Source organism: Mus caroli, unplaced genomic scaffold (assembly GCF_978045245.1).
Source record: "Mus caroli unplaced genomic scaffold, Mus_caroli_1 scaffold_16, whole genome shotgun sequence".
Lineage (NCBI taxonomy): Eukaryota > Metazoa > Chordata > Mammalia > Rodentia > Muridae > Mus > Mus caroli.
This window is the reverse complement of record NW_028227271.1, coordinates 15,844,530-15,870,991: the sequence shown is the minus strand read 5'-3', so window position 1 is coordinate 15,870,991 and position 26,462 is coordinate 15,844,530.

Below are 26,462 nucleotides of genomic sequence, written 5' to 3'. Positions count from 1 at the left end.
TTTCCAGCCCTTTACACTGAGGTAGTGTCTGTCTTTGTCATTGAGGTGCATTTCCTGCATGCACCAAAATGCTGGGTCCTGTTTACATATCCACTCTGTTGGTCTATGACTTTGGGGGGGAATTGAGTCCATTGATGTTAAGAGATATTAAGGAATAATGGTTGTTGCTTCCTGTCCTTTTTGTTGCTAGAGGTAGAAGTATGTTTGTGTGGCTATCTTCTTTTGGGTTTGTTGAAAGATTACTTTCTTGCTTTTATTAGGGTGTAGTTTCCCTCCTGTGTTAGAGTTTTCCATCTATTATCCTTTGTAGTGCTGGATTTGTGGAGAGATATTGTGTAAATTTGATTTTGTCATGGAATATCTTGGTTTCTCCATCTATGGTAATTGAGAGTTTTGCTGGGTATAGTAGCCTGGCCTGGCATTTGTGTTTTCTTAGGGTCTGTATGCAGACAGGATCTTCTGGCTTTCATAGTCTCTGGTGAGAAGTCTGGTGTAATTCTGATAGGTCTGCCTTTATATGTTACTTGACCTTTCCCCTTTTAATATTCTTTTCTTTGTTTAATGCATTTGGTGTTTTGATTATTATGTGACAGGAGCAATTTCTTTTCTGGTCCAATCTATTTGGAGTTCTGTAGGCTTTTTGTATGTTTATTGGCATCTTTCTTTAGGGTAGGGAAGTTTTCTTCTACAATTTTGTTGAAGATATTTACTGGCCCTTTATGTTGGGAATCTTTGCTCTCTTCTATAGCTATTATCCTTAGGTTTGGTCTTCTCATTGTGTCCTGGATTTCCTGGATGTTTTGGGTTAGGAGCTTTTTGCATTTTGCATTTTCTTTGACTGTTGTGTCAATGTTTTCTATGGAATCTTCTGCACCTGAGATTGTCTCTTCTACTCTTGTATTCTTATAGTGATGCTACGTCAATGACTCATGATCTCTTTCCTAGGTTTTCTATCTCCAGGATTGTCTCCCTTTGTGATTTCTTTATTGGTTCTGTTTCCATTTTTAGATCCTGGATGGTTTTGTTCAATTCCTTCACCTGTTTGGTTCTGTTTTCCTATAATTCTTCAAGGGATTTTTGTGTTTCCTCTTTAAGGGCTTCTACCTGTTTACCTGTATTCTCCTATATTTCTTTAAGGGAGTTATTTATGTCTTTCTTAAAGTATTATATCATCATCAACATGAGATGTGATTTTAAATCAGAGTCTTGCTTTTCTGGTGTGTTGGAGTATCCAGGGCTCGCTGTGGTGGAAGACCTGGGTTCTGATGATACCAAGTAGCCTTGGTTTCTGTTGCTTATGTTCTTGCCCTTGCCTCTCATCATCTGGTTATCTCTGATGTTAGCTGGTCTTTCTGTCTCTGACTGTGACTTGTCCCTCCAGCAAGCCTGTGTGTCAGTACTCCTGGGAGACCAGATCTCTCTGGGAGGAATTTGGGTATGGACAGCTGTGGCACAGGGTCAGCTCCAGGGTACAGATGGAAACCAGAAGAATCCTGTCCCTGACTGTTCCTTAGTTCCTGTGTTCTGATGGCTCTTGGCAGGTCCCTCCTGCACCAGGAATTTGAGCAGAAGTGGTGATCTTACCTGTGCTTACAGGAGTAATAGCACTCCTGGGAGACCAGCTCTCTCTCAGTGGTATTTGGGTATGGAGAACTGTAGCACAAGATCAGCTCCTGGCACTGTGGCACAGGATCAGCTCTGACCCCATGACATTTGAATATGGTTTCTATGACCCCACTCCCAGAACTCTGTGAGTTAATGTTTAACCCCTATTGTCATGTACAGAGAAAGTGGAGACAATCTAGCCATGCTGTCCATAGGTGGAACTTTTATAAGGAGATTGTGACTGGATGAAGTCACCAAAGTCAAACATTGGTGACCTTATAAGAGATAAGACAAGCAGAAGGAATACAACACTCACTCACATGCACACACACACACACACACACACACACACACACACATCTGCTACCTGAAGATCCTGCAAACATGAAGACTACTACCACATGTGGCCCCATACAAGGACCAAATTTATGAGGAATATAAGCTCTCATGACCTCTTTCTATGATTCTGACACATCACAATGTAGCCAGGCACTTACATAATAGGAAAGTCGTAGGGTCTCAGACCCCACAGAAAACCCTAGTGATTTTTAAGAACTTTGAAGTCATGGAGATTGGACAGGAGTCAAACCAGGGTAGACAGGGGTCAAAGCAGAAGGTGCTGGCTGATGCAGAACAGGTCACTATGTCAAGTGGAGAGAGGCTACTCGAGAGCAGCTCTGCCATCATAAAAGAAGCTCGGGCCCAAAAGGGAGGAAAGGGCACATCAGAAGGTTCTGATCCAGGGGACACTGGGCTGCTCAAATACACATGATTGCCCTAGAAAAGGATCATCTGGGATTCTCCAAAAATGCAATGTTCAAAAATAAGCATCCAGAGGCTGGAGAGATGGCTCTGTGGTTGAAAGCACTGGCTGCTCTTTCAGAGGTCCCAGATTTGATTCCCTGGTGCCTCACAAGTGCCTGTAACATCAGTCCTGGGGTTCCAGTGCTCTTTTCTGGCTTCCTTGGGTACTGCACACACACACACACACACACACGCAGGAAAAACACTCATACACATAAACTTTTTCAATGAACATAAAGTCATATCCAAGCTCCCCTCCCCACCCCTAAAACAAAAACCCTCTATGAAACCTTTATGAACAATAATCTTGAGGAATCACTGGTAAATTTAATCGCTACAGTCCAAACACACCAAGACACAAACCAACCCCATGCAGGATTACTTCAAAAATAAAGTGTAAAATCACAATAATTAGCAAGAATGAACAGAATGGTGGGAAAGTCACCCTTATATGTGAACACTAGAATCGCCGGAATCAGGAATGTGTTTGGATACAGGTGATAGCCCTCAGAGTCACAACTATAAGGCAGGGAATCCAAATCACCAAAAAATCAACCCAGTTCAGGCCACAGATGGAACTTTCAAAAACACACAAGCCTGGATTTTGGAAAATAACTTCCTAGATGAAGCAAGGAAGAAATCAGAATTCAAAAGTGAGTAAGAGTCAAGACAATGTGCTATCTTGAGGAAGAATGTTGAGCCTGCATCTGGAACTGAAATAGGGGAATTAGTGATGCAGAGATTATTAAAAAAAATGCTAAACAGAAATGTGTCATAGATGCCAGGAAAGAGCAGCACACCTCAAAGAACAACACAGAAGTGTACAGGTACTCCTGACTTGAGATGACTAGGTAAATGTATGCTATTTTGGTTGTTCACTGTCGTACAAAGGCTATCCTCACGCTGTGGACACAGTTGTGTGCCAGATTTGTAATTTTGCCCTCTCCCTGGATTATGTGGTACATTACCCCTCTTTGCTGGACACTGGCAGTGGACTACATACAACCCCAGCAAGCCCCATAATCTCAAGGGAACCAGATGACCTTCCACAGCTCCTATGTAGGATATTTCACTGGGTAGTGGCGCTCAGGGTGTTTTTAACCTAACTCTGTGGTGAGTTTACCAGGTCAAAGCCCATGAGTCAAGGAGGGTCGGTATAGCCATGCTGGTGTTGTGAACACACTAATGAGATAAACAGCTTTGCGAATTGACAAAGCAGAAAAGGAGATGAAAGCTATCAGTCTGAGGTAGTGAATGGAGGAGGGCAGCTGATGAAGTCGGATGGGAAGTCAGGAAGGTCAATGTATGGACAACTTGGTAGAATCTATTTGAAAACCCCCATCAGTTTCCAGAGCTGGGTTAATATGACTTGGTTAGTAGAGTGCTTAGATAACAAGCCTTGGGTTTGTCCTCAGCACTGCATTAGCCATGTGGGTTGGAGCCATATAGTGATTATTATAATCATTAGGGAGGTAGAGGCAGGAAGGTCAGAAGTTCAAGATCATCATTAACTACTTAGTGAATTCCAGGTCAGCCTGAGCTACATGAGACCCAGCCTCCAAAACAAACAAACAAACAAAAAACTCACAAAATTTTCTCTAATTAGAGATTCTGATAGCTTTGAAAATCTTGAGCTTAGAATGTTTAGGGCTAGAGAGACAGCTCAGCAGTCAAGAGCACTGGTTGCTCTTTCCAGGGTTCGGCTCCTAGCACTCACACAGTGGCTCACAACCACCTATAACTCTAGTTTTAGGGAATCCAACAACCTCTTCTGGCCTCCACGGGCATTGTACCCAGTGATTTAAGACATATGTGCAGGCAAAACACTCATTCATGTTTATTTAAAAAACAAACAAACAAACAAAAACTCCTCTAGTGTCTTCTTAAAAACACCACATCCAGGTAGTTTTAGAGGTAAATTCTTGAGCCTTCTGTATTCACGAAAAACCTTTAATAGACCAGAATCACAGGACTCCAAATTCTATCAGCTTAATATAATTTTAAATGTAAAAAGCAAACAGTAAAATCTCTGACCAAGCACATTAACAGGAAATCACCCAGTAATCTCTTTCGGCACTACCGCAAGTGCTCATTCTACCCAAGGAACCCATGAGTTGGTTTACATAAGAAAAAAATACATAATTACCACTCAGTAAATTCATCTAGTAATCATTATCCTAGCATGAGCAAAGCAGCACTTGATATAATCCAATATTTGCCCATTCTTTAGAAGTAAACCCTTAATAAAACAGAAATGAAGTAAGACTTTCTCAACGGAGTCCATCTTGCCGTAGGCACGTCTCCAACAGGATTCTTCCAGATAAAAAGGAATCCATGCCTCACAGCATGTGCCAAAAAAAGGAATGGCAGTGGACCTTGGCAAGGAGAACAGATCTTAAAACTCGGAGAATGTTCTGACAGTCAGCCCTACCACAAAGGAGAACTGTGTACGGCAGGCAATAGGACAAAAATAGTGCTAATAAACTGCAGCTGCCAAGTGAAGGAGGTTAATTTGATCACTGTAAGACTCAGTATGACCACTGCAATGGTTAACATAAGACCTGTCGTATCAGCAACCAATCAAGGAGGGAGGAGGGGCCCACGGGTTCTATCCTTTTCCTCAGAACTACTAGTTAGTGATAGTTTCTTGGAGAAGGGGGACCACCCGTCTTTTGTTGTGGGCCTATGGCCGAGCCAACCAGACTCCAACAGATCATTCATGGTCACTTAGACCATGGTTAATCTCACTGAGTCACCAAACAACACAAATATCCATGAACACGAGAGGGGGGCAGGGATTGGTGGTGGGGCTCCTGGGTGTAACAGGGAGCTGGGCGTGAGAATTGTGTCCATGTTTGTGAAATGTTTAAGAGCAAATTTAATTAACAAAAGTGTATGCATGCCTGTCTAAGAACACCAAGAATTATTGCCAGAATCATTCTGGCAAGTCCTTAAATATTCAGGGAAGCTTTGTAAAATTAGAAATATCTACAATATCTACCAGGAATTATGGCAGCGTTGTAAACCAGAAAGCTCACAGCAGGCAGCTAAGAGAAGGAAATATGGAGGATACACCTGCACCAATGTGGAGACTCTGGGCAGCTGAGGTGACCTCTACGTTCCCAGGCTTTCCTCTCCGTGGTAACACTTTGGTATTCAGACCTGAGCCGCATGTGTAACATATGTAGCTGACCTAGAGGAGGTTTGTTGACTCGGGATTTAAAATCCCAGCAGCGACTTGAACTTGGGGTCTGTGTGGTCCAATGACCTGCGCAGTGCTCAGCATCTCAGAAAAGCAGCAGGGACTGCCAAGCATGGCTCCTTCAGAGTGGCTGCATGCCAGCATTGTAGAAGGAGCTTCCAGATGAACACGAGCTATGGGTTCCCATCTGCACCTGGAACATCAACCCACCCCAGGCCAGTGTGGCTGGGGTGGGGTTCGGAAGGCAAAGATCCCTGATCCTTATCCAGGGTACCAGTGGTCTCTCCTCCACTGGCCTGGGGTCAGATAAAATGGTGAGTGGTAGAGAAGGAGAGGAAGGGAGTGAGCAGCAAAGCCAGCTCACAGATGGACAGGAGAACGAGTCACACAGAGATAGGTAGGAGCGGGAAACAGAATCATTCTGGCAAGTCCTTAGATATTCAGGGAAGCTTTGTAAAAGTCTAAATATCTACAATTGCAGAAAAATCCCTGGCAATAAAGTCAGTGAACACTACCCACATTACTTCTTCCAAGGGTAACAAAACATGGGCAAGAAGATTGAACAAGATCTGTAGTTAGAGAAACGTACACGCCATCTATGTATGCATTGGAAGGCTCAGAATTTACAAGATAAACATTCTCCCCAAATTACTCCAACAGCCCTTTTTTTAAAAAAAAAAAATAGATACCAAAAAGCAAGTGCTGACACGATTCTGTTAAGGCAGAGTGGCTCTAACAAGAAGAGCCTGCCTTCACCCATGGTATCACGTACTCAGCTCCTGAATACCAATCTTCCTCACTGGCTTCAGTCTGGCATGTCCACAGCACAGTCCTCCTGTGCAGCAGGATAGGGTACAGCCAGCACTGAGCTGATAGGCAGCCAGAGTACAGAAGGTGTCATGATCTCAGTGCACACAGTAGTCCTGACATCAGAGACTAGAGTCCCATGCTCTCATGACTTCATGCTCCTAAAAGCAGTGACCAGTTATGTCCCAAGAAATGGCCAAATCTATAAAACTGCTCCTGATGGTACCTTAGGTAGACTGTCTGCCTCGTCTTGTCATACTGTAGGACTCACCTATAACTCTCCTATGGACCTATGGACCAATGGACCTAAGGATCTATGATGGTTGACAAATAGACATTCCCTCCATGGATCTTTCAACAAGACTACTGTATCCAGTTCTTTGGGTTATGTCATGATTGGTCAGCTGAGTTTGGACTTCTCTGTCCCCAAATCAGCTAGACACAGAAATTAACTAACCTTGAGATCCCTTGTTCTAAAACAGCAGTCCTCAACCAATAAATCAAGACCCCTTTGGGGTCAAATCCCTTCACAGGGGTTACTTAAGAACATCGGCAAACCCAGATATTTCCTTCACGATATACGACAGTAGCAAAATTACAGTTATGAAGTAGCAACAAAAAACATTTTATGGTTGGGGTCAGCATAACAAGAGGAACTGTATTAAAGGGTTGTAGCATTGGGTAGGTTGAGAACTACTACTCTAAAACAAGCCCAGGGTGATCCAAACAAAACTACCTCCAGATACCTGGTCCTGAGCTAAGGCTGGTACCAATCTTCTCTCTTACTGTTCTTCCTCTGCTCTGACAACTTCCGGCCAGACTCAGCGGCTTGTAGATTTGAAATGTTCTGAGGATGATGGTATAAGGAAAAAAAGGCCATGAGTATCTATCCTAACAGGTGCTGTGTTGAGGGAAACACATCTTCCCTTTATCCTTCAGCTGTAAAAACAAATGCACTATCCAGGGCCAGCTCAGAGGACGTGGCTGCCGTTTACAGTGTTGTATTCCATACAGAAGCCAGTGTAGCCTCGTATCACTGATGAATCTCACAGACCCAAGCACGCACTGGGTGGAATGCACACATTGGTTGGTTTGTTGGTAGCTTTCAAGAACAATATGCCTCCTTAGGTGTTGAGGCTAACCGCCTCCAGACTATTTGTCCCCAGCAAGCTGGGGAACAAGCAAAGACCATCACATAATTTTATAACTCCTGTCTTGTCTCTGCCCACTGCCTCCACTTCCTGCTTGGAAGTGGTAGGCAAGATGAACTTCTACTCCAAGACCTCCACTGTGGAGCACTGACATGATTAACTGTCGTTAAAATCCTAAATTTCTTTACCATCTGCCCTCCCATGAGACTTACATCCCTAAGGATAGAAAAATCTGAGTCAGGGAAATTTACAAAGGACAGACACTGCTTCAAGAAGCACAACAGCCTTCAGGGATGTCCTTCCTTGTGTTCCTGAGAGCTCTCACTGCCTGTTCACACAGTAAAGGAAAGGCATAGAAGCCACATTGTGGATGCAGAGAGTGAGATCAACCTCAAAACTACTACAAGGGAGGAACATTCCCAGAAGAAAATGAATGTTCTAGAATTATAGCTTGTCAGCATGACTCCCTGCCGTTTATCCTTTACTTCAGTACTGGCACAGCACTGAGCTGAGTGCCCACATATAAGAACATTACTGTGTGCATAGCAACAGGGCTAACCAAACTTTAACGTTTGCCAAGTCTCCTCTGTCTCTGCTGCTGCTGTGTGACTCATGGTCATGCCTGTGTGGTGATAGCCACCAGTCTCTCATGGACCTCTTACATCTCCAGAAACTTATAGCCCTTGAATGGGGATTTCACCCATGCCAGTGAAGAACCAGGTTCTGAAAGTATTTGTCTTAAAATAACCAGTTTGTACTATTTTACAAATTTGACCGCTTCATTATCTGGGTCTTCGGCTCTTTGCTTCACTTGACATTCCTACCCTCATATATATGACAATATCTTCTCTCCCCAGCCTTGCTAGCATTAATAAAACATGGGCTAGCATTTTTAAAGCAGCATTCGTTTTGAGGAAGCAAAGGGAAAAATAAATGTGCGACTTGGCTTTTTATTCAATGATGTCTCGATTATTTAAAACAGGTTTTGGAAATATGCCTTCCATCTTTTTTGTGGTTGGTTATTTATATGGTGTGATTGTTTTCTTAATAATTTTAAGAAAAAGTGAACCCAGGGAAGGGTGGGGAGACTCTTCCGGGGTCCAGAAAGGGATTTCTCAGGAATTTTGTTGATGGGAAATGCCTGAGATGTTGCTTCCCCATTCTCCTGCCAACCTAATTTCACAGCAGAAAGCAAGAACTCACGCATCCTTCCCTCTTCGTCTTGGAAAACAATAATAAATTCAGTCTCCGCTTTTACCTTAATTCCCTCTGGGGAAATCGTGCAAAATGTATAGTTTCTGGGTCTCCTCCTCTCGCTTTTCATCTCCTGTTCTGAGACTTGGATTCAAGCATCTCGTCAGGCGTGACGGCTGGCGCACCGCGGTGTGAGCTGTGCCTTGCCAGCCTGGTAGGAGTGAGCGGCTGGGTTCAACTTTTAAATCACTCTCTTCTTTCCCAATATCAAGATTTGCTCTCAATCACCCAAATTACTGTGAACTTTGTGCTCAAGGCTTAGAACATGTTTTGGGTAAGCAGCTTTCAGGATGTTCTCAGAGTTTCTGTGGAAGTGGTTCGTGTGTGTGTGTGTCTGTCTGTCTGTCTCTGTGTATGTATGTCTGTGTTTGTGTGTCTGTGTGTGTACCTGTGTGTCTGTGTTTCTGTGTGCCTATGTCTATGTATGTGTCTGCTTGTGTTTGTGTCTCTGTATCTTTGTGTGTCTGAGTGCATGTGTGTCTGTGTCTATTTCTATGTGTCTCTGTGTCTGTGTGTCTGTGTCTTTGTGTGTCTGTACACATCTGTGTGTATCTATGGAACCATGGACTTGAAGGCAGCAGCTTATATAGTCACAAGCTCTAGGGCATACCAGCAGGTGGGAAGCTCAGGCAGGGTCTCCTGGTACACACAGCCCCCAAATGGAATTCCGCTGGAGTTGTTGCCTCCTTCCTCAACTGAAAGGGTACAGCCCATCAAACGATTGAAGGTATCTGGAAAGAGCCAGCTGACAGTACAGTGGAATACAGCTAAGTAAGACCTTCTCTGCAACCCCTGAATTAGTATTAGAGAGAGAAGCTGGCCACAGAAGATGTCACAGCAAGGATAACCCATAAAATCTGCAGCCACTCGTACATACACATGTGTGCGTGTTCATGTACATACAGCTCTGCCTCTGGGCTAGCCAGGCTGGCATCAGCCTCCTGATGATCCTGGCCTCATTAGCCGTGACAAACAGTGACTTTCATGGGTGAGAAAGATATGACAAGTGGCCTGGGACGAATGTGACAGAAATTCCATACTCAACTAATTTTCCAACAGAGCAGGAACATGACAGCGCTGGTCCAATTAGGACGCTGGCCAGAGCTTTTCAGTGGCTCATCTGAGACGGTTGGGGTTGCGCTCACCACCCATGCCATGAGGCCATTCTCCCTTGCTCTGTCACATTGGTATCCACCGGTCTGCCACTCACCATGGTGTGATGAGGGTTAACTATTTCATGCCCAGGAGGTAATGAGTTAAGAGGTTCCACCCAGTCCATAAGTGAATATCTAATGACAATGACCCATCATGATCTCTTAGACTCACCTGTACCAAGGCCTGCCCAGTTATGAACTCTTCCATCTGAGTCCATCCTTCTGTGGGACAGTGAGGGGCAGGCTTCCTTGGCCTCTGCTCCACCATGTGGACAAGGGGAGGTGTCTGTGCTTACAGCTGTACATAACCTGGTGGGACTGCCTTTGTGCACACATCTAGTAATGGCTGAAATGTCTGTAGGCTCCTGTCAGCACTGCAGCTGAAGGCAGTCTGTCAATTGATGCCTTCTTCTTCCTCCTCCTTCTCCTCCCCTTCCTCCTCTATTCTTACACTCCTCCCTTCCTCTCATTCTCCCTCCCTCTCACCTCCTCTCCTTGCCTTCTTCATCATGTCCTCCACGGCATATCCCCCAAGCCCCTCTTCCTTGATACACCTACCCTGTCTCATGGGATGGTTCACACTAGTAGCCACGCTTCCTTTGAACTTTCCACCCTCCAGTTAATGAAAACGAAAAACAAATCCCGGTGGTTCCTTCACCCCACAGTTGCCTGCTAGTGCTCCTTAGCCTCTCCTCGGGTTCTGTAAGTATCTAGCATTGACCGGTGGGGAGACCACCTAACAGCAAATGTTCCAGGTGACTTCTCTCTAGGAACCTCACACACAAAACCTGACTTGCCCAGTCGGCCCTCAGAGAGCTGAGGAGGTACTGCGACGAGCTCTTCCCCCAATTCACAGGAAGAGAGCTGAGGCTTGGGTCTGTGGACATGGGGAAACAGGTCTCCAGCACTCCTTATTATTCATGGTTAAACGTCTGGATGCCAGGGCAGGGTTCTAAAGTTAGGGAACTAAGTCAGTGCAGAGTGAGCTTAGAGAAAGCATGAGGCAGAACCTGGAGAGAGGGACAAACATGCAGGGCAGGGCAAAGAAGAATTAGAGACAGGATGACAGAGAGCCCAGAGAGAGGGACACACAGGCAGGGATATAGACTGTGTGTGATATAGACTGGTCTCTGTGGAAATAAAAAGCGCTTAAGAAATGCAAAATTCTTCATTTGGTGCCAAGGAAGAAACTGTCTGCATGTCCACCATGCCCTCTGCTCCTCTCCACGGAGGTGAGCACCATGACCATGCATCCTTGCCATATACAGAGCCACGTTTGTTCCATCCCAATCCTGGGAGTCTCTCTCAGGGGCCTAGACTCACTTTCTCTGTGCCTCTCGGGGTCACATACAATCTACTTCACTTAACAGAGACACATAGTGCACCTCAGGGATTTATTCCACCCGAGGATGCCAAAGAGCTTACATATACAAGGGAAGCCATGGCACTGCCATGCACAACCTGATGGGGCTGCCTTTGTGCACGTGTCCAGTAATGGCTGGAATGTCTTTCTGAGGTTCATGACATATTTGAAATGGTGGCACTGAAGTAAAGAAGCCTCTAGAACTCCTAACCCACCATTGCAAGAAGCCACAAGGGAGCCACCATACTCAATCACAAGCATGACAGAAGGGCCTGTGACTTCATGCCAGCCTCCCTCTGGGAACCCCTAGAGCAGGCCTAGGGAGACTCAGTCCTGGAATCAGAACAGAGGAATTTTTCAAAACTGAGAGCAAAGTGAGCAATTAGTCTTCCCCAGGAACAAGTTCCTGATTGGTTATTGGCTTTCAACTACCAAATGGTCAGCCCCAGAAGTATGTACATGCGGGAGACAATGAGTGGACTCAGTACATTACATTTATATGTAGATCTTTAATATTCATATATAACAAAAATGGTTAAAGAAGAGAAGGCCTTAGATTGAGAAAGGGAGGACATGGGTGGGGGAAAATGATGCAATTATATTTTTATTAAATAAAGAAAGAAATGCTATGTTATTCACACAGAAACCTGAGCTCAAAATATATGTGAATAGTCACAAGGCTGGGATAGGAGGATTTTGACCTTTCAAAATCACCTGAGTCCCAACTAGGGATCCATCCCATTTATGAGCCCCAAACCCTAACACCATGACTGATACCATGTTGTGCTTGCAGACAGAAGCCTAGCATGGCTGCCCTCTGAGAGCCTCTACCAGCAGCTGACTGAGACAGATGCAGATACTTAGAGCCAACCATTGGACTGAGGGCCCCCCTATAGAGAAGTTGGGGGAAGGACTGAAAGAGCTGAAGGGGAATGCGACCCCATGGGAAGACCAACAGTGTCAACTAACCTGGACCCCTGGGAGCTCTCAGAGAATGAGTTACCAATCAAAAGGCATACATAGGCTGGTCCGTGGCCTCCCTCACATATGTAAGGGGACTACCTTCTTGGCCTCAGTGGGAGAGGATGTGCCTAATCTTGTAGAGACTTGTTGCCCCAGGAAAGGGGGATGGGAGGCTGAGGTGGGTGGGTGAGAGGGGTTGTTTAAGGCAGGGTCTCTCACTGAACCAGAAGCTTGCCATTTGGCTATGCTATGTGGCCAGTGGGCTCTCAGGATATACCTGTCTCTGTACCTGCCCAGTGCTGCCAATGCCTGGCGCTTTTGTGGGTGCTGGGCATCAAACTCAGGGAGCCATTGAAGAATTCCTGGACAGTCCCAGCTACAAGTTTTTAAGCATTGAACCCACTCTGACTTCCTGGATGAGAATCCCTTGGCCAGTATGGGCTGTCCAGATGTCACGTGCTGCTAGCTTTTGCTGATGCATTGTGGTTCTCTTCCATATACATGATAGATAATTAATTCCTCCCAACCAACCTGGAATTTGCTCTCTGTCTTCGATGGGGAACCAAGGGTTTTGATGATCTCAAGAGAGAAACAGATGCATCATTTCTTCCTCTGTGGAATCGGGGTCACTCATCCCAAGTCTTCCTTTCTTAAATTAAGTCACAGAGTCCCAAGGGTCTGGGGGTGGGGATTCGTTTGTTTCTTTAATGGACAATGCACTTGATCTCAGAAACCTCTCGCCTCGATGGGCATTTATAAATTTCCCTAACATTTCTATGCATATTTTCCCTATTGTGTTTCTTTTATTTTTCTGTAGAGCGATTTTTTTTTTATGTATTATCAACCCATGGCTCATATTTTATTTATCTTCTCTCTTTACATTTGGATTTTTTTTTCATTCTCCGTGTGCTTAGGCTGAACCTTAAATTACCAATTTTAAACAATCTTTCTTTTTCTACCAGTAGCACTTAAAGCTACGAGATTTCCTCCAAGCCCTGATTTATCTGCATTCCTGGAATCTTAATACTTTTATTTCTCATCTTATTCCGTTGAGATGGGTCTCAGTCTCTCATGTGGCTCAAATACTGTCCTAGCTTGCTTGCCTATAGCTTGAAGCTGGTCTCCACTCAGCCTCCATGGCCTCAGTCTCTGCTCCTAGCCCCACCACCTCTGACTTTGCTTAGCTATCATAATGTTTCCTCGAAGGTTCTCAAGGTCGAACTGCCTTACTTTCCACTTTCTTTGTGGGGTTTTGCACACATATACTCATCAAGACCACATTTTCCTTGATTAATCCTATTATTCAATGTCCTGAGCACACTCAGTGCCCCGTTGCTATTTCTGTCTGGGAAATCCACTCCTAAGCTCTCCTTCCTACCGACTCCCGAATGCTGTCCTCTACACGCATGTCTATGCTGTCCCTCTCATCTGCGTCTGACCATGAAGGACAGCCGACTGAGCACACTGCAGGCACCGCACTGGCTTCGGTTTGCCACTGAGGAATGCTGGGTTTTCAGGACAAGTGTCTCAGGACTTGAATTCATGTAGACTTGGCCAAGTGCATTTTTGTGATGGATTTAGAAAAGAGTTCCAGGTGCATCCCAGCCTTGTAACCAGACAAACATCAGCCTCTACATTGCCTGGCCTGTATATGGGACTCAGGATCTCTGTCATGTCGCCTAGTGGGCAGAAGAATCAAGGGGTCTCCCCAACTTGGATTGCAACTCTGGGGTTGCCAGTATCGTGAGCCACTTCCCTACTCCACCCCTTGCCCATATTTCTCTCAGATGGAAACTTATGCTGTTGTGTTGTGCCTGACTCCCTGCTAGGAGCTTGCGGGAACCCTTGGCTCCCACCCCCACCCAACCCCCAGGTCACTTCCCTCTGTGATCTGTTCTCTGGATGACAAGACACTCACAACCTATCCTCAGTCCAGAGGTGCCACCACTATTCACAGGCTCCCAAGTGTTCCATAAACTGTCCCCAGAAGTTAGGCCTTTGCATTCTCCTATGGTTAGATGCAGGGTGACCTAAAAACAAGCCACCAGGTGACCCATGAGATGCTCGAGTGTGCAGGGCAGGGTTGGGGTGGGCTCCATGAAACTGAGCAGAAGTGTGCCCTGCAGAAGCATCCTACTTGGGCTTGGGATGGCAGAAACATCTCTGGAGAGAAGCAGAAAGGAGCCCTAGGTCAGGTGCTGGGCTGTATACCCTATGCCTGTAGACCTCTCTAGTCACACAGAGACACAAGCAGGGCAGTCCAGACAGATAAGGATAAGGGGAAGTCACACTCCACAGTGACACACTTCCAGCAAGGCAACACCTCCTAATAGTGCCACTCCCAGGGCCATGCATATACAAACCATCACACAGATAGAAGAGCCACCCTCAGTGGGATGTAATCTCAGTACCTCACAGAGCGAGTGCTTGTTCATCCCCACGCCAGACTCCCAGCAGAGGAACCCCTCCATCCCCGCATCCACCAGGAGAAGATGGAAAGGAAACCTGTTCAGATCCACAGGAGCTGCTGCCTTCCAGATCCCAGCCTGCTCTTGAGCAGCTGTTGAGGCAAAGCTTTGGTCTGCTGGTGACACATGGCAAGCGGATGTAATGAAAATAATTTCACACACAAAACAATAAACCAGCCACCCGCCGTTTGTCCATTTCCAAACTTGAAATTCACAACAGAGGTTGTTTAGGGTTTTAAGTGGCTTCCTTTGAAAGCAGCCGCTCATTTGGGGACCAGGGAAAACTAACTCACCATCTGGGAGACTGAGATTAAATGAAGCCTCCACCAAGGCGAGGAAGGGTTGCCCACAGTCAACCAGAAGCCAATCTTGCCATGGAGCAAGCCATGTGTCCAGTTTGGTCTGTGGCCTCCTTGGCCAACTGGATGCATGGTTGGGCCTGTGGTGCAGAGATCAGAAGCAGTAGCAAGTCACGCAGGCACTGAGAAAGGACTTCAGATGCACTAGAATACCCCCAGTCTCCCGCTGCCACTCCCCCAAACTCATATAGAGCCATCCCTGCCCCCTCCCATCAAGCCAGCCCTATCCTGCCTGGCAATCTGGGTTCCTGGTCAGTATTCTGGTGCTATCTGGGAGAGCCTAGCCTCCAAAGGCAGTTCCTGTGGATAAAGTGGAGCCCCTAACTGTTTGAGGGTATAGAGTCATTAGGGCAGCAGAAACCCTATCACACCTCATTATTCAGCTATTCAGCAAGTTCACGCCTCAAACTCAGCCTGCTTCCACATCCCTTTGAAATGCTAATTTTCTGATTAATTACACTCCTCACTTCTCCAGTGGGCCTTCCCCCCCTCCCCCAAACTTCAAGAGGCATCTTTCTGTTCCAATACAATGTCAGCAGTACTCTGTCCCACATTCTGGATAAAATCACTCTGCTGATCTGTGAAGAGACACCACCGGGACATTCACAGCCAAAAAAGATAGGGCTCTCCTATGAGAAAAATAAGCTGAGGCCCTGAAGGGTTTAATGGCCTGCTATGGGCCCCGATGGGGTCTGCCACCCTGCTGTGAACCTGGCCCGGGGAAACAGGTACCTTCACTGGTTCATACTTGGGGAACATCATCTGTTAGAAGTGGGACAGATGATGCTTGTATTCAAAAGCACCAACTCAAGCCAGACTTCAGCCTGCTTTTTACTTTTAAGTTGATTTCCAATAAAACTACACGCGGGCACGCATAGCTGGGACACTTTTTTTTGACAACTTCAGCCACACCATTGATGGCACTCAGAGGAATAAGGCAGGCATCATGCCTACCTTCTGGCCAGCCTACCCTTTAAAGAGAACACTTACCCAGCGTGGGAACTGAGCTCCCAAGGGAATCTCCCAGGACTCCCAGATGGTCGCAGGTGAGAATCAGCAGTTGTGTGGGAAGTGGAAGGAAAACCCAGGAGGAAGCAGTGCAGCCTCACAGAGGACTGTGGGTTTGTATTGCTACTGTTTTCTGCTTCATCCAAAGAGGCAAAATGATGCCAGGTGGACCTTAGAGCCGGCACTGAGCTGCCTCGTCTGCTGAGCACTTCCTAGCTCTGAAGATGCTCCCTGGGCTCCCTACAAGTCCTCCCTGACTCAGAAGGCAGACCTCAGTTTGATATGGTGCCCCAAATCTGTAAGCCCAGCGCTCAGGATCACTGAGGCAGGGGGATGTCAAGCTTGAGTCCATACTGTATTACATAGCAAAATTCGATGTCCAGAAACAAAACACCAGGGGTTAGAGAGATGGCTCAGCGGTTAAGAGCACTGACTGTTCTTCCAGAGGTCCTGAGTTCGATTCCCAGCAACCACATGGTGGCTCACAACCATCTGTCATGGGATCCGATGCCCTCTTCTGGTGTGTCTGAAGATAGATAGCATCAGTGTACTCACATATACTAAATAAATAAATCTTTTTAAAACAATAAAAAGAAAGAAAGAAAACGCCAACTAGAGTAAAATAAATAAGTAAAGCAATTCTGGAAAACAGCCCTGGAGACACAACCTCCCGCTGAGCAAGACCCCTCAGGGCTCCCGATCCCTCTCTCTGCCTGAGCGTTCATCCCAGCCCTGGGATGCAGATGCTGCTTCTGATTTGCACCCTAAATCATAACTGTAATCGTCCTGCTTTGCTAATGAATGCAAATTGCAAGCACTCCTATCGGAGATCAGAGCATTCCAGCTTTTCCTAAGCAGTCATCCATCTTCTCCGCTTGCCTATTGGACATCCCGCTTCCTCGCTCAGTCCCCAAGAGTGGCAGTGGGCAGTACATTCATTCACCTCCCCGCTGCCCAGCAAGGTCACTGATCCCGCCTGGTCGGGAGAAACACCAGTGAGTTTACAAAAGGCAAACACAGATGGCATGGGAGCCAAGAATGCATTTCTGGTTGCTCTAAGATTGCCTTCTGAGTGGGCACACCAGGCTGACCAGGCTGCAGGCAGGCATGTGCAACCCCTCCCCAACACTGTGAGGTATGGTTCAAGCCAACAGGCCCCAGTATTCAGTCACACTGGAGGGAGGGATGTCCCTGAATCCCGTCTCTGTCCTTTCAGGCTGATGGGAAGGTCACATTTGGAAAACTCTGGTCTGTCTCTGACTCTGAATCCCTGACAGATCTTCATAGCAGGAACTTCCTCAGTCTGGCCCATGGCACATCAGCACAACGTGTGAAATTTGAGCATCTCTGAGCTGTCCATATATGCATCAGGCAGATGCACTGTCCCTGTCCCTAGAAGATCCTAGGAGCCATGCTTCACTCCATCATGCTTGAAACAACTGAGAGGAAGATGCAGGAAACAAGCAATAAGAAGCCAACTTGACTCCCCCTGGCATCAAGACCCAGTCTCCCTTCAGACCCAAGGAAGCAGGGATGGACTCTAAAAGTATCTCATCTCCCCCCAGCCCCCAGACTTACCCCCATAGTCACTTGATAAACAAGGACAACCTGGGTCTTCAGAGTGAAAGAGCAAAGCAGAGTCCTGGGGCAGGCTCAGCAGAGACGTAAGGGCTTAACACATACTTCCACCTACTTATCCACCCATGCCACTCTACCCTCTGGTGACAACAGCTTATACTTACTGTTATAGCCTATATTCTTAGTGTCCCGTCCCACCCTCCTCCTCGTATCTCCACCTACCTGATCTGGAGACACTGTCAAGAACACAGCTACCACAGCAAGCAAGAAAGAGGAGAGATGGACCCAAGAAACAGAGTGCCTGCTAGGATAAGACAAGGGTACCCACTGTTGGGGCTGTCGGTGGCTTCAGTAGACATCCCATGGGGAAGATGGCAGATGCTGAGATGCCCCCGGGGGGTGTGGTTCTGATGGCCCTTGACTTTCCCTACCCATCACCTGGCTGAAGGTTGGGACTGGGAAAGGTTCAAGGTAAAGATCCCATGAGCTGCAGGGTGGTGGTCAGGATAATGCACAAAGGGCTCCAGGGGTCACGGTTTATTTACATCAGCAACTGGATTTTCAAGTCCAAGGTATCTGGCTGGCTACTCGGGGAGGGTATTATTGTTGTTTCAAGGATGAGGTACACTTTTCTGAACGCAGCAGGGGTGAATGTTAAAACCCTCTCACCTCTTGCTACACTCTATAGCTTACAGTCCAGGGCCTTCACCTTATTTAGGAAAAAGAAGAGGGAACCCAACTCTCAGAGCAAGGACCTGTCACTTCAGGCAACCAGTCCCCACCATGCTAATGTCCCCACCTTGGGTACCCACGTCAGTGAACCCCTCCAGGAACTGATAGCCTGGTCAGCCTCCTCAAACCAGCCTCTTCATCCAAGGTTTCCACCAGAGATGGTCTAGGTCCTGAATGGAAAAAAACACCTGAGAGTCTCCTGTCTGTGCGTCATTCGTGTGAGCCTTTGCTTACTTCTTGCTCACGGTTTATAGGCTCACTAGGTACTACCGCCACCTACAGAAGGACCCAGGGGTCTAAATTCTGTCTCATTCATCTAAGCAAGTTGTCCTTACAGAATCTTTCCCCAAAGTTCCCAGTCCACCAAGAACCCCCTCCTTGTCCAGGAGTGTGACAATGTCTCCGCACGTGGGTTCTCTGGTCAACCCATCACAACTTAGTTCACAAGGAGAATCTGTGTCCAGCCTCAGTGAGACTTCTTGGGGGACAGTCTTTGAATGGGAATCAAAGTGTCCACACAGATACCTCATCAACGGGCATGAGATGAACCAAGCAAATCACAGGCTGCCAAAGACATGGGCCCAGGTAGCCGTTTCTGTGAGAACCCTCCAAAGTCTGTACAGCTCTCAGCGCCAGCTTTGTCCCAAGCCCCTGAGCTCCAAGCCACCTTCAGCCCTGGACTTGCTCTGGGAAAACTCATCTACCTTCCACCCAGGTCCTGGTTCTCTTTGGTCTACCACATTCTTCCTGGTGTTGGTCTGAGTGAGAGTGTCCCCCAGGCTGGGGCATTGCTCCCCAGTTGGCTAGAGGAGGCTCATCACTAGAGGAGAGCTTTCGAAGTGTATAGTTTGCCCCCACTCTCTCTCTCTCTCTCTCTCTCTCTCTTTCTCTCTCTCTGTCTGTCTCTCTCTCTGTCTGTCTTTCTCTCTCTGTCTCTCTCTCTGTCTCTCTCTCTGTGTGTCTCTGTCTCTCTCTCTCTCTGTCTCTCTCTCTCTGTCTCTCTCTGTGTGTCTCTCTCTCTGTCTCTCTCTCTCTGTCTCTCTCTCTCTGTCTCTCTCTCTCTGTCTCTCTCTGTGTGTCTCTCTCTCTGTCTCTCTCTCTGTCTCTCTCTCTCTCTGTCTCTCTCTCTCTCTGTGTCTGTCTCTGTCTCTCTCTCTCTCTGTCTCTCTCTCTCTGTCTCTCTCTCTCTGTCTGTCTCTCTCTCTCTCTCTCTCTCTCTCTCTCTCTCTCTCTCTCTCTCTCTCTCTCTCTCTCTCTCTCCCTCTCCCTCTCTTCCTGCTTGTGGTTGAGAATGGGAGCTCTCAATTCCTGCTCCCAGCCGCTATACCTTCTGATTGTTCCCAGGCCTCCCCACCATGATGGTCTCATAGACCGCTTCATTCTACAAGTCACTTCGATCATGGTGTTTTATCACAGCAGCAGCAACAACAAAAAAGTAACTAACTTGCTCACCAAATCCCGAGGTTGGTTACTGGTGCTTGAAGGACTCCAAAGCTTGGATCTCACATGTCACTCTGCAAGGGATCACCTACAAAACGCCCTGGCACATGTAATAAACCTGTGTTGGTGTGAGGCTATCCCTTTCCTAGGGGCAACAGGCGAGTGTCTGTGAGCAGCAAGATATTCATATCTTACCCCAGAGGGGTGTGTGTGGGTGTGTCTGTGTGTCTGTGTGTATTTGGAGACAAGAGGTCAACACTGGGTGTCTTTCTCAAGCACTCTGCACTTAATGCTTTTGAAACAGGGTGTCTTGCTGAACCTGGGGCTTACCAATGCACCTAGACTGGATGGCCAGCAAGCCCCAGGAGGGTCATCCTTTCCCATGCTGGGACTACGGGCATATATGCTGCTTCACCCAGATTTTATGTGGGTGCTGGGGATTGAACTCCCATCCTCATGCTTGCATGCCAGGAACTTTAACCACTGAGCCATTGCCCCAACCCTTCCATGTCCCTTTGTTTCTTAGAACACAAGTGCCATTGTTAAACACACAAAGCAATGAAATAACCAAGTCAGCAGCAGCACAGCCTGAGAATGGAAGCCAGTGTGGACTCCCCTGTGGCAACCCCAGTCCGGATGGGAGCCACAGAATACTTCCCAGCTGCCCCCCAGCTGCTGTCTGCTGAGGCCCTTGGTCCCTGGCAGGTGATGTGGCCTTTCACACCCCACATATGGAAGATACTTCCCCACCCCCAGTGCCTTCTCAAAGTGCACTGGTGATTCTGCTCCTAACATTCCTAGCCATTTGTCATCAAGGTCTGGATGGTTTCCGTGTCCAGCCACATAGCTCTCCTCTTCTCTCAAGCCCTCTTACTTAAGCATTATCAGGAAGCAGACATTATCAGGGGTCATGTGTCCAAGTTACTCATATGACATCAAGCAGGAGAGCCCCCTGACTTTGAGTTTCTTTATCTGTCAAGCAAAGCCCTCAGCATAGTTAGGCTCTAAAACTATGAATCCAAACAACGGAAGAGTCACAGCCCAGTCTACAAAGTGCCAGTGTTGGTTGCTCTTGTCACCTTGACAAGGACAAGAGTCATCTTGGAAAGGGAACATCAGCTGAAGAATCAATGGCCTCCTGCAGACTGGCCTGTTGGGCATTTTCTTGTTGCTAATTGGTGTAGAAGGAGGGAGGATCCAGCCCTCTGTGGGCAGTGCCACACCTGGGCAGCTGGTCCTGAGTCGTCCTGTAAGAAAGCAGAGTAAGCCAGGGGAACAAGCAAATATGCAGTGTTCCTGCACTGGTCTCTGCCAAGCTCCTGCCTGGAGTTCTCACCTTGGCTTCCCTGGACAATGGTCAGGAACCTGTAAGCCAAATAAACCTCAGGTCGCTTTTGGTCGGTGTTTTATCACAGCAGTAGAAAGCCAACTAGGAAAGCACCTTCTGTGCAAGCAGGAGGACTTGAGTTCAATCCCCAGCACCGACAGAAAAAAACCCAGGAACGATAGCAGGCACTGGTCATCCCAGCATGGAGAAAGCTGGGACAGGAGTGTCCCCAGAACTCACTGGTGAGCCAGCCCAGCCTACTGGGTGATCTCCAGGCTAGTGAGAGACTTTATGTCCAAAGTTAAAAGGAAGAACACCTGAGGTTGACCTTGATCCACTACTTACATACACACATACGCACACAGGCACACTTACATACATACATACATACATACATACACGCACACATGCATGCATGCAAGTACACTGAGGGGTGGGGATGGAGAACATGTACACACATACACAAAATAAATAAACAATTAAAAAAGGTTTTACAAGAAAACAAAGAGATGGCTCTGGACACACTAGAGGGTCCCTCTTTGTGACCCCAGCCTCCTTCCCCACCCAGGCTCAAAGGGAGTGTTCCCCCTGGGGAGTCATGTACTCGGTGCCACTATGACCTCACCCACACACCTGCTGTCCTCTGTGAGAGAGGAATTCAATGGGCCTGCTGAGAGTTAGGCCCTAAGATTTACTATTCTGCACTAGAAAAAAAAAATCTGCTTTTACAAGCACAATAAAAATGCAAATTCAATTATAAACGAATCAAAAGAAGATGCCCATCTTTCCAAAGTACAGCCCCAGTTACATTCCTCGTGAATGCCTCCAAAGACCGCCTCTAAAAATGTTATTAGACCCATGAATGTCCTAGACAATTAATGGGTTTTCTGTCTACATTAAGCTAAATAACAGCATCTTACCGGTCAAGAAAAAGACGTTTGTGCCTTTTGGCTACAATTAAGTCCGAGGCTGGGTTTGCACTTCGCTTTAATTACTAATAGATTAATCCAAGCCGAAACGACGATCTGTAATTAGCATTTTGTTGATTGATTTGTTGCAAAGAAATGACCCTGATTCTGTTTCAGTAATCAGTTTGTAGCTAATTGGCTTTCTTTCATTAAGATATAAAGAGCCACCCATACAGAGTAGTCAAGGTGTGCGGGTCACAAACATCAGACAGGCTGTCACTTGTCCGTGGTGGCCTTCTTTGATTTTTATGGAAATCTAATTATTGAGTAAATTAAGAGATTTGACCTCTGAGGAAAGGCTGTCTAGTGACTTCCAGACATTGGTCACCCAAGGGGAAGGCCAAGGACGAACAACACTCAGTTGTGATGATGTCATCTGTGGCCACAGGGAGATGTGATTTATCGTTTGACAACAGTGACAGATCTGTAGACAGTAATTAAAAGACTTACCACATGGCTCAGAAAAAGCAAAATATTCTGAGATTGCAATTAACTCCTTGGCAGGAACAAAGCCTAATTAGGTGTGATCCCCCTCTCTCCAGATAAAAATAATCCCCCAAGAAGCAAAACAGGAAAAGGAAAGTTTTCATCTTCTCTGTGGAGGTCAGCTGCTGACAGAAGGGCAGGCTCCTGGCCGTGTCTGTGTGATGACCACCAGAGTCTTCACTGGAAAGTAATCACTTGGTACAGCCACATCCTGGCAGTCCCCTGCCTTGAGGACTGTGGGACCAAGGAGAATGCTGTTAGAGGCTCTACAGGCCTGGGTCTGACCCAACCCTGAAGGGAAGCCAGTGGGGGCCCAGGTGCCCCAGGGGGCCTTGCCACTGGATGATGAAGGATCCAAAGATCCTCATTCAGAGCCTGGACCAGACCTGGCTCTGTCACTCACATTCAGTGGCCTGGTTTCCTCCACTTGCATGTAAACATGAGCACCTCCTATTTCTGCAGCAAGTGCCTGGGGTTGAATCATGAATATGTTCTCCCTCTGATGATGCCTGAGAGGCAAACAGACTGCTGAAGAGGTCTCCGTCCCTCCCACCAAGGGGAAGACAAGAAGAGGACAAACAAGAAACATCCTTTTGTTCCACCAACCAGAGTATTCATGGGGGTGGGGGGGGTATTATGCAAATTATTGAAAGGGCAAGTGAATAAGTGACAGAAGAGTGAACCAATCAGAAGGCAGATTAGCCCTTGAGTCCCCAGTCCCTTCAATTCCATGCCTCACTTGGGCTCTAGAACTGAGGGGCCCAGTTGAGTAGGGAGGGACTATTGACTGAAGCTTGGGCCCTACAAAGTATAGAGATATGAAGACTCAGGGGAGGAGATGCCCAAGGACAGGAAATGGTTCAAGTCTTGTTCTGGAAGAGTTACTATCCTCCTTGCCCCATCTCAACACCTCTGTTGGCACCCCTCCCTGGCCAAAGCTCCTGCCTGCCCTATCTACCTACACCCAGGGTTGAACCCCAGAGGTCATATTTCATTACATCCTATAGTCTGAGAGATTGCCAGGACAAGGCAGCCAGGGTTCAAGGGAAGCAGCCATAGACATCAAGTGTGAGGATCAGCACAATGGCCATACACGATTTGTGTCACACCATGGAGAGCCAAGTAGTCTCTGAGCTGAGTTGGTGACAATACATCAGCACTCCTCAGCAGTTGGACTCCCCGAGTCTCGGTTTGGCAGGACCTCAGGGTTCTGTGAGAGGACATCAGAGGGGCTTCATACTGGTCAGCCCTTGATGAGGTGGCTCGTCCAAAACTGATGATAGATGTCTGAGTGACCACTTAAAAAATGAAACCATAGAGGGCAAGAAATAGTCATAGGGATCTCCCTAGCCTGGAAGGAGCTGAGGAGGTCTTTAGTGTTCAGGCACCATCTCTGCCTTAGAGGGAGGAACTACTGTGAGCTTTCAATGGCGGTCTGGAGCTACCATGCATTCAGGGTTGGTACAGCATATACAGGGGGTACCAGCACTGAGCCCCTGGTGGCCACACCTGTTCCTCTTCCTGAGTCTATGACTTCATGGCTATCTTCAAGCAAAGATGGGCAAGTCAGCTCGTGCTAGACCTTGGTAGAGCAATGGGGCAGCATCTGACATGTTCACTGAACAGAACATCGAGGTCACTGCCACATAGGGTGGCATCTCATGCTATGTTCTCTGTGAGGAGCCCCGGGTGGACAGCTCAATAGTGAGCCCTGAAGGAGGAGACACTGGCCCTGAAAATGAGGACATCTATATTTGAGAAAGAGCACAAGAGATAGGCAAGTTGGATTGAGGCCAGCACTGCATCTGATACAGATGATATAAATGACATAGCTATAAAAGATATGACTATAGAGATATACATTATATACAGTTGATAGAGATAACATAGATATAAATGATCTAAGTGCCATCAATATAAACCACAATGACAGGTATAGCTAGTATGCAGATATAGATTCCAAAAATGGTATAAATAATGTGGATGACATAGATATCAAGATATAAGTGACACAGATGTAAATATACATGACAGATGATAATGCGCATAGATGACCCAGATGTACACAGAGATACACATTATACAGAAGAAATGGACAGAGATGCAGATTATATAAATGCAGATATAACTAATACAGAAATATAGACAAACAATTCTTTCCTGGACATATGACAACATTTAATCTACATATCCGACACAGTAGGGGATTTATAACAATAACTAGTCATAAAACAGAATAATGATCACCGAATCAACACTGAGGCTACTACTAAATAGAATAAGAGAGTTCCTTGCATACAGCACTGAGAAGCCAGTTGCTCCCTGAAAGACAGGAGGGCAATGGGGACAGCTGGCACAGCACTAACACATTGGACAAAGGGGCCATTCCCACTGGAGCCCAGTAGGAGGGGCCAAGGTTTCAGCTTCACACGCAGAACCATACCCACTCTAAAAGTTACAATGTATTTTCCGTTTGATATTTTCAGAGCCCAGCTGACTTCGTGCAGTTGAGATCCCAGATAGCAAGGCCATGCATAGTGCAGGATGCTCCACCACCGTGTAGGTCTGGTCTTTCTTTCACCGCCATCTTGTGACAGTCGGTGAGTTTCTCAACAGCGCCGCCTGGCGGTGGTGACAGACGGCCCCACTGTGTGTCTATTTTGCTTTGTTTCCCGCAGCCTGCCTAAACAGGTGTTGTTTCCCCGTCCTTGTTTTCCATAATGTTCTTGATAGGAAAAGTTGCTAACGTCGACATAGATTTTTCAGGATCCATTCATACTGTTTCCCTTTGGTTCTTGGGGCGGACTTGGCTCGTGTGAGCTGATGTCTTGATTTTTTTTTTTTTTTTTGAGTGTGTTGCTGCTCTGTTTAAACATGGCTGTGTGTTTTATTACTGGCCCATCTGCTCGTTTGCTTGCGGTTCTTTGCAGCATCCTCACAAAGTGAGCCTACAACACAGATTTATTCTTGTTTTATTTTGGCATTTTGTTACCTTCTGTTAGGTTTGCGTAATAAAATGCAAACTTCTGGGTAACAACCTTTTTTAGATTTATTTTATTTTATGTATATGAGTGTTTTATCCACATATATACATATATGCATGCGCCACCTGTATGTCTGGTGTACAAGGAGTTCAGAAAACCACATTAGACCTTCTGGAACTGGGATTGGGGATGGATGTAAGCCACCAAGTGGGTGCTGGGAACTGAACCTATATATCCTCTTATATAGCCTCTGAAACTGGAACCAGTGCTCTAAGCCACTGAACTGTCTCTCCAGCCCCAAAGTGGAAACATTCTCTTAGATTATTTTTGTCTGTAAAATACGCTGAAGGGTGGGGAGGGGCGGGGGAGGGGTGCTCACTCTTGTCCTGGAGACCTGCATAGTTCAGCCAGTTCTGAGCCCAAAGGCCCTTATATGCTGACAAGGACTCGCCCTACAACCCTGTGGCCATTGTGGCCTGGCTCCAGAAGATTGATTTTTCTCAGCCCTTTCCGACAGCCAACTTTCTCACAGGCTCTGATTTTTCCACAGGTGGCTGTAAGAACTTCCTCAAAGGCGGCTCTCTCTTCAGGCTCCCACAGTGCATCCTGACACTGTGCACTCACTATAGGTTTATCCCTTACAACAGAGCTCAGCATCCCTCACGACATGTGGCCCACAGCTACAGGTGGGAGGGTAGCTGGAAGCTTCCCGGTTATGTTTTCTAACCGATAGAGCTTTTGCTTTCGTCAGAATGTGTTTTACCTTCTAAAAATGGACTTTGCTTGTTTAGGGGGTTCTTCCTCCTCCT